Below are 13,203 nucleotides of genomic sequence, written 5' to 3'. Positions count from 1 at the left end.
AAAGGACTGAGAATCCCATGGTCATATAGAATACAGTGTAGAAGGCCAAATCACTGAGAGACCATTGTGCATTTAGTAGCCAGGGGTGAAGGCCAAAGCATCAAGAAGCCCAGGTGCATTAGGCAGGCAGAGGAGAAGATCAAAGCACTGAGAATCCCACGTGCATTCAGGAGGCAGAGCAGAAGCGAAAGCACTGCAAACCCCAGGTTCATTTGGTTGGCAAAGGAGATGATCAAAAGACAGAGAAGTAAACGTGCATTTAGGAGGTAGAGGCAAAAGCTAAGAACTGAGAAATCCAAATATATTTTGTAAGAGTACAACAAGGCTAAAAGCACAGAGATTCTCAGGTCCATTTACTAGGCAACAGAGAAGGTACATGCACGGAGATCAGCAGGTAAGATGTTCAAAGCACTGAGAAAGGCAGGCATAATTAATTAATTAAATTAATGGATCTGCTGCAGGACGCAAACTAAATAGTTCTCAGGGTTGGGGGAGGTATGGATCCGTTTGCTATTTTTCACCTTCTGAAACAGTTGCTGTTGTCTTTGGAAGAGCTCAGGTGGTGCATGGCATGGATTTGAAAGTCAACCACGGCATTCAATTGGCAAAGAGAGATCATTTCTTCTGCAAAGAACATGAGCAACTACCTGAAGTATTTCTGATTTATAAGGATGAAATTAAATTGTGCATGCAGTGCCTTTGCACTTCCATTAGGTGCCAGATGATGGAGTTCAGGAGGAGTGGGATGAAGTTGAGCCCTCACCAACTGAAGCACAAAGGGAGAGTAGGTGGCATCAGTTTAGCAACAAAGAGAGCAGCCTACAGCTCCATATCCCCCACCAGGCTGACTACTTCAACCTCGGACAAGGAGATGGAGGTGTAGTCAAGCTGCTCATCATCTCACCCCCACACTTCCTCCAAATAAAAGGAGATGTTGCCTAAGGTACCAATAGGGGTAAAGTGGCTTTATTAAGCTGCTAACAGAGTACAATGTTATACTGACTGTGCCAATAGTAATAGATCGGTTCCATGTTTATGAAGTCTTAGCTGAAAAAGGACCAAGGGGAAAACCATTTGGAGGCCTTTTAATTGGGGTGTCTCATGCCTTTAAATCTAAAATTATACCCTCCACTACCACTATACCATCCCATAATGTTGGGGCTGTGGAAATTCCAACAGGGAAAGGAAAGGCTATAGATAAGATATTGATTTTTAATGTCTATGTTCCCCACGGTTCTGGTACATCGTGTACGCAATTCACAAATCCATTGAAAAAATCCTCTCTAAGAGGGACAGTGGGTGGGTGCAGGGTGCAATTTTACTTGGTAGTGATCTGAGGGCCCTGATAATAAAAACGTTCTTAGTCGAAGTGTAATGCATCAGACAAAGGGAAATGAGAAGGGAAAGAGCTGGATAGGGTTCTTGAAAGAATGGCATTTGGCCCTAACCAATTGTAGGACCCGGGGAGATTTCCTAGGTCAGTTCACTTGGAGTGACGGATTATCCAGGGCCACATTGGACTATTTGTTTGGCAATAGTGTGGCCCAGGACCAGATGCGAGAGTTAAGGGTGACCCCGAAAGCGCACAGTGGATTAACAATTTTGTCATTGAGCACAGACACACAGCTGTGTGAGAATTGTTGTAAAATAAATGGGGGTCTAGTCAGAAACAATTCAGGAATCGTATTTATTGGTCTGTGGAGAATCTCCAAAAAGTGTCACGAGGTGCACATAATGCCCTCCAACTCGTTCTGGACAGCTTTGCTGATTTGTCCCCTGACAACTTTGAAAACTGGAAAAAAGTGTTGATGGACGGTACAGGTGTAATCACATGCAAAGACCTTCAATATCGCCATTCACAATGCCAAGTGGACATTAAGAAGGACAATTAGATTTATGAAAAACTTTAAGATGGACTCACCCAAAATATTAAGTCTGGTACAGTGAGAGAAAATTAGATATAGGAATTGGCTTAAGCGTTGGGGCTTGACCATTGAGAATGCTCAATGGCAGCAAATGCTGGGTGCCCATAAGTCTCGGAACTCACTCAGTATTTGGAAAATCCTCTCACAAGTCAAGGGCAAAGGGTATGAAAACATCACAAACCCCATAGATGGGGGAGTATGGGAGGATTATTTAAAAACAGGTAACGACAAAGTTAACACGTTGACCTTGGTGGACCCAGATCCCGGGTGAGTGTGGTCAGTGAAAGTAACTCACGATTCACCAGTAGAAGCTATTATTAAAATCAAAAGCACACCTGGTTCAAATGGCCTGTCCAATTTGGTCCCGAAGACCTCCCCTGATACCTGAACATTGGTGTTATGCACAGGATACCGAATTCCTGACAGCATCTATAATGGTCCCCATTTAAAAAAGAGAGACAAGAATCTACCGGACAATTTTAGGCTGTTGTCAATTTTAGATGTCGTGAGAAATCTGTATGCTTCACTGTTGTTGGGGGAACTTTAGAGTTGGGTGGACGAAGCAGGGGTGCTCTATCAATGTCAAACTTTGCTGAAAAGATTGACCTGTAAAGATAGTCCATCTCTATAAGTCACATTTGGGGATTTTAAGGCTGCGTTTGACTGGGTAGACTGAGATAGACTGTGTTCTGTGTTGTGGATACTCTGATGCCCTTAATGGTTGATACATCCTATCAGGCTTTTCCACTATAATAGCTTTGCAAGGGTGCATCTGGATGATGAATGAAGTATGTCTGGGCCGATATGTATAAATAGGGGAGTCAAGCAAGGATGCTTGTACATTACTGATTTGCCTGCTCGTCTGCTAAAGAGTTCTAACTGTCCCCCAATATTGGGGAGAGAACAAATAGGGTGCATGTTGTACACTGGTGACTTGGTTCTATTTGACCATACGTTTAGTGGGATGAAAGCCATGGTAAACAAATGTTATGTTTATGCGCAGGAAAACTCTCTCACAGTAAATCTCTCCAAAACTAAATGTATAATAATTTAAAAATAAAAAGTGTATAAAACAGCTTTGAACAATAAATCGGGGGTGATTGACTGCATGAGAAAATATTTATATTTGGGTCTTGAAGTAAACAATAGAAATAACTATGATGAAATCAAAGATTCCAAAGCAAGGAAAGAGCGCCAGTCAACGCCTCTCCTATGGACACTTGTTAATAATACCACACGGCACACGATCCAGGGAATTTTGACCTTTTACAATCAATGTTACTGGCCCATGATGCTGTATGGGTTGGAGGCTATAGTGAGGAGAGAAGTTATTTGGTTGGATCCCCTCAAGGGTACGTTTTAGCATAGTGCACTTAATTTACCATTATCATGCCCTGTGGAACATGTGCAGCTTGAATTGGGCATTGTGTACCCAGTTGATAAAAAGACGACGGGATTTTTATATGCAATCTAAAATGTCACCTGAATGTCCATTATTGAACAAACTTAGTATCAGTGTTGAAAATGAAGGAACAACTAGTGGGAATGTTTTCAAATCCCTAAATGTGGCCTTCTTTGATAAAGTAAGATGGACGCTGCACCGAGATTCTTGGTATAATATTGATCGCGTAAAAGCAGCCTTTTTGCAAAAGGCTAATACTTGGGAGTGGACTAAAAATTACACCCACCTGTCGAGCCTACGCAATTATAGTGCTGTTGCTCAGGTATCTTGTTGTCATCTGAAACTGTAGCCCAATCTCCTTTTAAGTCCTTGCCTGGTGGTAATGCATTTAATGTTGAGAATCAACATACTCGCACTACTAACAACCAAAGGACCACAATTGGGCATTGCGAAATAAATGAGACTGTGTCAGATCTACAAATCAATGTCCATCTGGAATCCGCAAGGCATGTACTAACACAATGTAGTGATCTTTGGTTAGTATACATGTGTTTATTGGGCAGCACAGTACACAGGTGCAGATGAATTAGATCAGACTAGTTCTTGATCTACTTGCTAAAAACTGACGTGGCACAAACGCACATTGCACTTTATTCACTCTGGAAGGTTGTGAAAAACAGTCTGGCAGTATACAAACCTGGGCAATTGGAAGTGGCTGCTCCTGACTCAAACAGGAAGATTTGCTACTGAGGTCTTAATCCTACGAATAAGCAACGTCATGAGTGCCACTCTAAATAGGTTTTTAGAGTAGATGAAATAGGGGCTATGACTGTCCAGCTCTCTCTCCCAAAGTTTTGTGCTGATGATTAGGTTTTAAGGAGCTGCTTTAATACTTTTATTTACACTTTCGAAAAGAACAGCAGTTATAATAAGTATTCATGATTAATTGGATGTAAACATTCCATTGCATTGCTCATTTTATCTTTATTTCTATTGCATGGCATTTATGTGATTATCTTTGTTTTAATAGATTTGTTAAAGATCTAATTGAACTATAAACAAATAATACATACAAATAAGGTACCAATGTGCAAATCACAAATGTGCCTCAGGTGTCAATGTGAAAAACAAGTCACAAAGACAAACAAAGGGGCATCCAAAACAGTTACACAATGCAACATACAATTCAAAACACAGAAACTGTGGATAAAGCACAACGCGTTGTCAAGGGTTTTGACCCATGTTGAATCAATAGACTGGGTAGATGTGGGGATGAGCTGTCGCCGCCCATTATTCTATCCCAGAACAAACTAAATCAATAGACTGGGTGGATGTGGGGATGAGCTATCGCCGCTCACATTCACGCCAGAATAGGAGAATTGCGCAGTTGGCACAAGAGCACTCTAAAGATACAACCTTCTTGTGGGGGGTTCCACATCACCACTCTACTGTAAGGATGCCATCAAAACAGTGTTAAGCAAGGGTCCTATACTGTCAAGCAAAAGACCATTCTATTGAAATGCAGTAATTCAAGACAACTCAAAAATGGATGCAGTACCGACAAATTCCCCAAGGTGGTGCTGTATTTAGGAGTTGCAAGAGGGGCAGGGACTTCAAAGCTTGTTGGTTAATTGGAAACCTTAGCCACCTGCTGTTCCCAGAGGCCAAGAGGCTGGGAAACCTTAACACCTCAGAGATTCCCACACTAGGAGGCAGGATATCACATGACCCTGTTGATTGATTGAGGAGAGACTTCCAGGTAGCCTGCTGGAGCCCACACAAAAGGCTCTTTCTGTTGAATGGGGTATGTTAATTTTGAGTGTTTCCTGTCAACAGCCCTCTGCCAGCAAGGAGAGACATGTGATCACTGACCCACCCAGACTTCTGGAGGCGGACCCAAACACTTGGGGGGTTGAATTGCAACAAATATATATTTTATAGAAACAGTGATCATTTATTGTAACCAAATGACAGGAATGTACAACTTTGAGAGTCTTAGTTTGACAAATGCCCTCACGATTTGAGTCCAAACTCCAATTTGTACCATGTTCTGGGGCAAAACCCCGTTAATTATGATTATTGTAGACGATGTGTTTAAGCTAGAGACATGGAAAGTTACTGGGATATATGTGGAAGGGAAATGTACCTTTGTATAATTTTTGATGAAAAACCAATGTTGCAAAAATAAGTTGCCATTTTTGAATGCAAGCTCCTAGAAACGCCAGAGTCGGGACAGGGACAGGGACTATCTTTAGTAATATATGATGTGTGTATGTGATGTCAAACAACTGTGTACCTGGGAAATATGTATTTGGATCAGGAATAGATTTGTGTGCACATTGACCAGGGGAGTGTCATTTCTGCAGGTCATAAAAATGACATCACTCTGACACACTATCCCTTCCCAAATCAGGGACCAAAGAATCTATTGACCTATCAAATCAAGAGAGGGGCAGGCTTAGGGATGCTAGCCTCTCCACCCACTTTTTAAAACACATAAAAAGGGCCACAGAAACCCAGGTAGAGGACATTCAATTCCATTTTCTGCGGGACGCTCTGCCGGGAGACTCCAGACTTCACATCCATCAATCTCCAAAGACCAGAACTTTACTTCAGAACTTAAAGCAAGGACCTAAACCCACAAACTGAGAACTCTTCTCAGCAGGCCTTAGCATCCTTAAGATCATTTACAAACTATTCCACAGCCGGGCGAGCTGTTTGAATTCTTTGCCAAGAACAATTGCCAGAGACCAGACCAGAGATCCAGAGAGACCCAGACCGCTGTGAGCAGAACCGGTGCCTGATTGACCCGCCGTATCCAGAGAGGCTAGACCAGCAGAGCAGAGCTGACCCAGATGCTGTGAGCAGAACCGCCCAGTCCAGTCCAGTTGACCAGATCCGTGACGAGGCCCATTCATTTCAAAATTAGGAGTGAGTATCCGCCAGAACTGTGCAGAACCCAATCTCTTAGTTAAAATAATCTAATCCAAACTATTTTAACCTAATTAGAACAGCATCCTAGAAATCGTGTCATCTGTCATATGTAAAGCTGCACAACTGTCACCTGTCAATTCTGAAGCTGCAAGCTGTCACCTGTCATTTTGAGTTTTACTTTAAATCCGAAAATCTACCTTTATTAAATCATCCATATCTCTTGAACCGTTTGGGCTAGGAACGAAATTTGACTTTCGTTTTAAAGCTGGGATTCTAGGCTTCTTATTCCCTATACGTTTTCCATAATCGCGAGACACGCACTCGCGGAATTTACCGCGATTGCGATTTGACCCGATTTCTTCATCTGTAGAAATCAGCAGCTTTTTGTTTCTCTTGGCTAAAATTTGTTTGCAATCTGCTAATCATTCATAGAGTATTGGGAAAGTGAGCCTGAACTAATATAAAGTAGCCATCACCTACCCTGAACCTCTAGAGGGAATTAAAAGCAATTTTAGCACCTTTTCACTTCCTTGCAAACCACATTAAAGTAATTTGCCTGTGTTTAAAACTCATCCCTGTTATCTCTAAGCTTGCTGGGGGAACTGGAACTGTGTATTGCATTATAAAGTGTGATTTGTTGGGATTCTTGAAGACTGTGTGCTCTCCTTCCATTTCTTGTATTGCATAGGGGGGGAGTGAATTGTCAAAAGAAAAAGTGATCATATTACCATTTGCTAAAATCATAACAAGTTATTTCTGTACTGCATTTTCTTCCACCTTGCGTTTCCTTGAACCATATAAAGCATTCTTTCCCACCTTATTCTTCTGTTCCTATTCATAAGTTACCTCTGGCTGACTACTGCTCATATTCACAAGTGTAATATCCATTATCAATTTATTTATAGAAGTGTGATATATATATATATATATTGTTTAAATTTTCAAATAAACCTTTTAATTTGCAAAACAAACCTACTTCTTGGCTCAGTGGGGTCAGGGGGATTCTAAGAGTGGGGTGTTATACAAGGGTTTTCACCCAGAGTACTGAACTGGATATATAAATACATCAATAAGGGTTTTCCTCAGCATCCCAGACTAGACATTGACTTAGCTGTAGTGTTGATTGAATATCGCTTACAGCGTCTACACTTCTCAGGTTGAAAGACAAAGGTTGTTCAATAAACAAAGCATTGGAAAGGTTATTACTTTGTTTGTGTTTATACATGTTTTGAGTAACAAAAAGGGAAACTGGAACAGGAGAAAGGGCAAGATAAACTTTTTTTTTTATCAAAGGAGTAAGGAAGCTCAGCAAGGAAGCTTTAAGATCACATATAAACAGACAAAAGGGGATACAACAGGCATCATGAAACACCAACACCATGACAAATAACCCAAAAAACTATTCAGAAACTCTACTAAAGCTGCCAAAAGCATGACATAACTCCTATAAAGCCACCAATCTGCGTGCCTGTCCTGTGTAGCCAAACAAAACCCATAAAGTGAAGCAGGACGAAAGCAGGACGAAAGCCATTTTAAAGGACCTGAAAACTGTTTTAGAATGGCCCATGGGCTCAGATTGCCTGACTGAACTTCACTCTTAAGTTTTGGGACTTGTGATTGGACAGTGGGCCTTACACCATGCATTCGCGCTTGCATGTGTTTAACTGTTTGGAAATCCCATGGGAACACATCAGGGTGGGTCAAAACCACCAAGAAAAGATAAACCTTCCAGGCACGCTAATTCTGGGAAGTTTGAACACCCCTATAATTAAGAGTTAATTCCCATTTTTCAGGTAAGGTAAACCTGCAGATCCACAAGTGTTGTTCACAATTATGATTACTGACCCAATAAAAAGGGATTGGCAACTTGTTCAGGTACACACTTGCACATAATCAGAATCACCCCTGCAGATTTGTATATATCACAGGATAAATGAGTTTGTCTGCAATAATGTTTCATTATTCTTACAACAAAATCTAAAACAAGAAAACAAGTGTGGCAAACTCTCCTTTTATGATGCATACTATTTGACAAGGAGCACCGTTTTTTCAGTTTTATCATAGTGTTACAGATTAGGAAATCTAGCATGTTGAAAGACTGTTACATTATATTTGGCTTTTATGGTAAGTCATATGCCGAGCGCTGCACATTATTAAAATGCATTGCATTCAATCTTAATAGCACTGTATTATGTAGAGGTCACCAGCACGGTTGTTGGTCATAGCATGAACCTGGTGGCTGACAGGAGGACAGGAATATTATAACAGCATAGACTCGCTGCAAACTAGGAGAAGATGGTAGTCAAATTCAAGTATCCCATGACTATGACTAATAATGAGGCCATTGGGCCAGAGGATGCCACTAGCTCAGCTCCGCCAATCCAAAAATGCATATTGTCACACCACGTGTTTCAATGCAGCTGTGAAAATGGCCTACATTGTCTCAACATGAACCAAGAACCAACTGAGATCATTTTGGCATGCGTTGTGGATAAGGGCTTACAGTACAAACAATTATTCTCCAAGCACACAGGGAAAGTTAATTTCAGTATGGAAGCAAGAAGGCAGCATTATGGACCCCTCCAAAAACATTCCGTACAGTTTGCAAAGCTTTGTACAATTGTGAGCTGTACTCTTCTCTAGGCGTGGCTAGCGTCCCACAAGACAATTATGCATAAGCATGATTTGGCCATGTGCGGACATGCTTTTACATCACATACATAGTGTGTACATAACCAATATCTATATGTTATGTTCTTTTAATTCCAATAAAGAGTTTTTGATGATAGCATAAACAACATGCCCGAAGGTCCTGTGGATTACAACTGTAGACAAAATCCTAAAATGGTATAACATTTCCATACGACTTGGTTGCCCATTATCAGGGGTGGGTAAGCCTATAGGGAACTCTGGAGATTTCCCAGTAGGCCTATGCACCCTGGGCCTCTTTTCTGTCGTAATCTATTTTATTTTCAAATGTTCTCATAGGAAAAGGATTGGGATTGCTGAAAATGTGTAATATGGGGCCACTTCGTCAATTATTTTCAGGGACTCTTTTCGTTTCCAGTCCACCCCTGCTGTTATTCATTTTTAAATTACATGTACAGAAGATCTTATTTTGTAATCTCTTGTGGATCAAGTACAATTTGGCATTTTTAATAGAAAAGAGTTTCTCTAGAGGCACGTTTTATTGTGCTACGCCTTTACAGGAATTATGCGTTGACAGGAGCTCTCTTCCAGATTAAAACAAATGACAGCATGGCTTCTCAAGCACTTTACCACTAGCAAGTTGACTGTAGAGTTCCAGTGATCGAAGTTTACTTAAAAAGTAGTGGATCTGTGACTCCGTCGGGGGACAGAGTAGGAAGGAAAAGAGCAATGTGAAAAAACCTTTTTGAAGGAATGCCGTCGTGCTGGTTGACAGACAGCCAATTGAGTTGAAACAGTTTTCATTTCAGCTGTAAATGATATCCAGTGGTAAATTGGAGAAGTGTGCTTTAACTTCACAAAGAACATTTGTTCAATGTTGAAAATGGTGGCAAAAAGTAGTGGAGCTGTTAACAGTACACAATAAAAGTAGTGGAACACTGCGTTCCTGCTCACTTTGACCATGGCAGAGTTCCTTAAAAACAGATATTCCCTTGGTTTGGCAGACCCAGGGGTGGGAGTAAAATCAGTGTTTTTCTCATCTAGGTAATGGGAATAAGGGAGAGAAAACACATAGAAAAACCCTACTTCACAGAGGATGTGTTTCGGCAAGCGAGGCACAGAAAACATATATGAATGTCACTTCACGAAGTTGAGTTCATCACTGTGAGGATGGATTTCATATTTCACCATCACATAGATGTGTTTCCGTTGAACGAGGAGCATATGGGTCTTATACTTTACAGATAAGATGCCATCTTTGGAAAGTTTGGATGTCATACTTCATGGGGATGATGTCATCATGGGTAGTATGGGGGAAACAAGCCAGTGCACGCATGCTCGATAACATGTCTTCATTATGTACTATATGTATATGCATGTCTTCAATGCAGGGAAATGAGCCATACCCACAGCTAGAAGGATAGTATCGGGCAGGCAGTACATTTCAAGCACAATGGTTCTCATTCCAATTTGGGCGATAAGGGTTTACGGTAAGGATACTGGTGCCGGTAAACCCTTACCGCCCAATTCCGAGTTCCCTTAGAGGGACCCGCAAAGGACGTGTGGTCTGACCACACGTCCTTTTCTGGTCCCGCTAAGGGACCAATACACTAATAACGGGCCCACTATTTGCGGGCCCGTAATTAGCGCCTTCCCCATTCCCATTGAGCCCTGTGGGGGCTCAAATGGGAATGGGGAATGCTTTACTGAATGGGGGCTTACCGGGTCCTCCAAGGTCAGAATGACCCGGTAAGCCCCATTCAGCCAGACTGGACCCGGACCCGAGTTTGGAGGCAGCCATGGTGCTAATAGCACCATGGCTGCCTCCAAACTCGAAATGACCCCCAATGTCAATCAGGAGCTCCCAAATGTGCGCAGAACACGACCAAACTCGTTCTTGACTCTGGAGGAGAAGTTTGGGATTTCACACAGAACATTTGACCCATTCGTGTGCCCTAGTGTGTGCTTGACATTTTTCAGTGTTGTCCTTTTTTGATTCTGTTGAGCAAAGAAGGATGAGTTAGTGTGTGTTGTGAGATTTCTGGTGTGACAGTGTAAGAAGACTTGGACACATAAAGGATGCACCTGGTGTGAGTCTCGGCCAATAATCTAACAGTTAAACTATGTAACTCCAGCACCTGAACGTAGTAAACATTTGATTTGGATTGTCGACATAACACACAGGGCCTGATTTATTAAAAAAAAAAAAGTTTTTCAATGGGTGTTCCCACTCCAGCCCCTACCGAGCTCCGAAGAACATGGAACTCTCCAATCACTCCCCGCCTGCTCGTCAATCTTCTGCTCCATTATGGACAGATCTTGCCTGAAACTCAATTGTCACACACCAGCGGAGCCCACAATGAGCTCAGAGATTTCCTGCCCCTCACAGTCCATTTTTCCGCTGGACCGGCACTCCTCACATTTCACACTAGCATCGGCGTGTCCTGCTCCACAGAGGTAAGGCCTCCAGCTGTGAGCCAAACAGCAGTAATTTGTATGAATTGTAGTTCCCCTACTAACAGACCTTTACGGCTGTCCAGGCATCATTGCCACAGTCGCCAACTAACGGATGGACCACTAGGAGGCTGGCACTGCACTTTCAGCTTCAGAGAGAGGGTCTTATTCTTCTGGGATTGGGGGGCAGTGGATGTTCCCCTCCTCAAGTCAAAATGGTACCTTCTCTGTACAGATGACACAGTAGCCTCTGGTGCAAAAGGAAATATTCTTTACTTGGTTGCAGGTTATCTATGATAAAGGTTCCAGATTACAAAACAAGTAAAATAGGACACATCCACAGGCCATCCTCTTTCTCAGCCAGTCTCATCAACTGTCACTCAGAGAACACTCAGCAGAGAACAATCATCCAACATTACACATCCAGGTATTCATGGCATCACATGTACACTGAATAGAGTAGAAGGGAAAGGCAAGTCACAACCACATGCTTTGTGTCAATTGTTGGGAGTTACAGAAGAACTTTGGAAGCCTTATTTAGGCTGGTGTGCTTCCCGTTTTTTCCATGTGTGTTGCTGTTTTATTGACAGGCGAGTGGGTGTTCTTCTTTTTCTTTCATGGTTCTGCATAGAACTGCACTTTATGAGTACATCCTTGTTCATGTATGTTTGGCAGGTTTGTTTGAATGGCTATGCTTTTGTCTCCTGATGAACGTTGTATTGCTTATTGTTTTATGTTGGGGTAGCTTTGTGTTGCCAAGTGTTGGACCAGATGTGTTTTATTGTGCTTAAAATACATTCAGTTGCTGTGTGCCCTGTGGTTGCACATGCTCTGTGTGCACTGCATATGCATTTATGAGTGGGTGTAGTGTGGCTGTCAGTAAATCTTTTTTGGGGCCAATCAGTTCTATATTTCCAGTCAGGTAGTTGTGCAGCAATGCAAAGCATTTCTATTCACTGGTGTCGTGGAGTTCTTATGAGTCTCTTAGCTTGTGTAATGTGATCATTGTGATTACACCACGTGTGTGGATGGTGAGCATGTGTTCCCTGACTGATGGTGTTGTCAGTGTTTCTTTGCTACTTTTGGATTAGAAGTGCAGTGGCTGCTTGAACACATGCAACATAGAATTGAAATGTCATGCTTATTGTGATAATTGGTTATTTCATGAGCAGTCATGTTGTATCTGTTTTTTTTTGTCTTGAGTGAATGTGTGGTTGCTCCTGGCTGTTATGTTAACGGCTGAGTTTATGATGTCATAGTTGCTTCAATCCAAACAAGTGCACTATGTTTTATTTACTGCACCTGCGCCATTGAAGATAAATGGCTCATGTTTATGTGGGAGTATATAAAGGGTGCCTGGCAAAGTCCTGATATGCCCAGGAGGGTACTTGCAGGTAAATAGATAGAAATCAGGGTGAGAGATCTGAGAGCAGCTGTCGAATTTTTGAAGCTATTTTATTTTGCCTTCAAAAAGATTTTGCACAGATTAGTATTTTTAAACATTTACACAACTTTCGATAAGCACGAAAGGTTAGATGGACAGATATTTCTTTTTTTGCGAAAATACAAATGAGTATCGTCCTCTTTTCTTGCGGAGGAACAATTTTCACAGTGATGCACAAGTATACAGTACAAGTGATTGACGACAGAAGGTGTCAACGGTGTGCAGCCCAGGACTGTGATAGGTCCAGGGGTACTAGAACAACAATAGTGAACACAACACTATTCTACAAACACATATAGATCAGGGTGAGAGATCCGAGAGCAGCTGTCGAATTTGTGAAGCTATTTTATTTTGCCTTCAAAAAGATTTTGCACAGATTAGTATTTTTAAACATT

The 13,203-nt window shown here is 41.8% G+C and overlaps 1 protein-coding gene across 2 annotated transcripts in view; it reads right to left on the bottom strand.

The window, feature by feature from the left end:
- GRIN2A (glutamate ionotropic receptor NMDA type subunit 2A) overlaps window positions 1-13,203 on the bottom strand; it is a 2,125,912-nt gene that overhangs the window by 105,227 nt on the left and 2,007,482 nt on the right. The gene's annotated exons all lie outside the window — the stretch shown is intronic.

This window comes from Ambystoma mexicanum, chromosome 2q (assembly GCF_040938575.1).
Source record: "Ambystoma mexicanum isolate Mex_15411 chromosome 2q, UKY_AmexF1_1, whole genome shotgun sequence".
Classification (NCBI taxonomy): Eukaryota; Metazoa; Chordata; class Amphibia; order Caudata; family Ambystomatidae; genus Ambystoma; species Ambystoma mexicanum.
The sequence above is the reverse complement of the archived record's forward strand: the minus strand, read 5'-3'. Positions and strand labels throughout refer to the sequence as shown.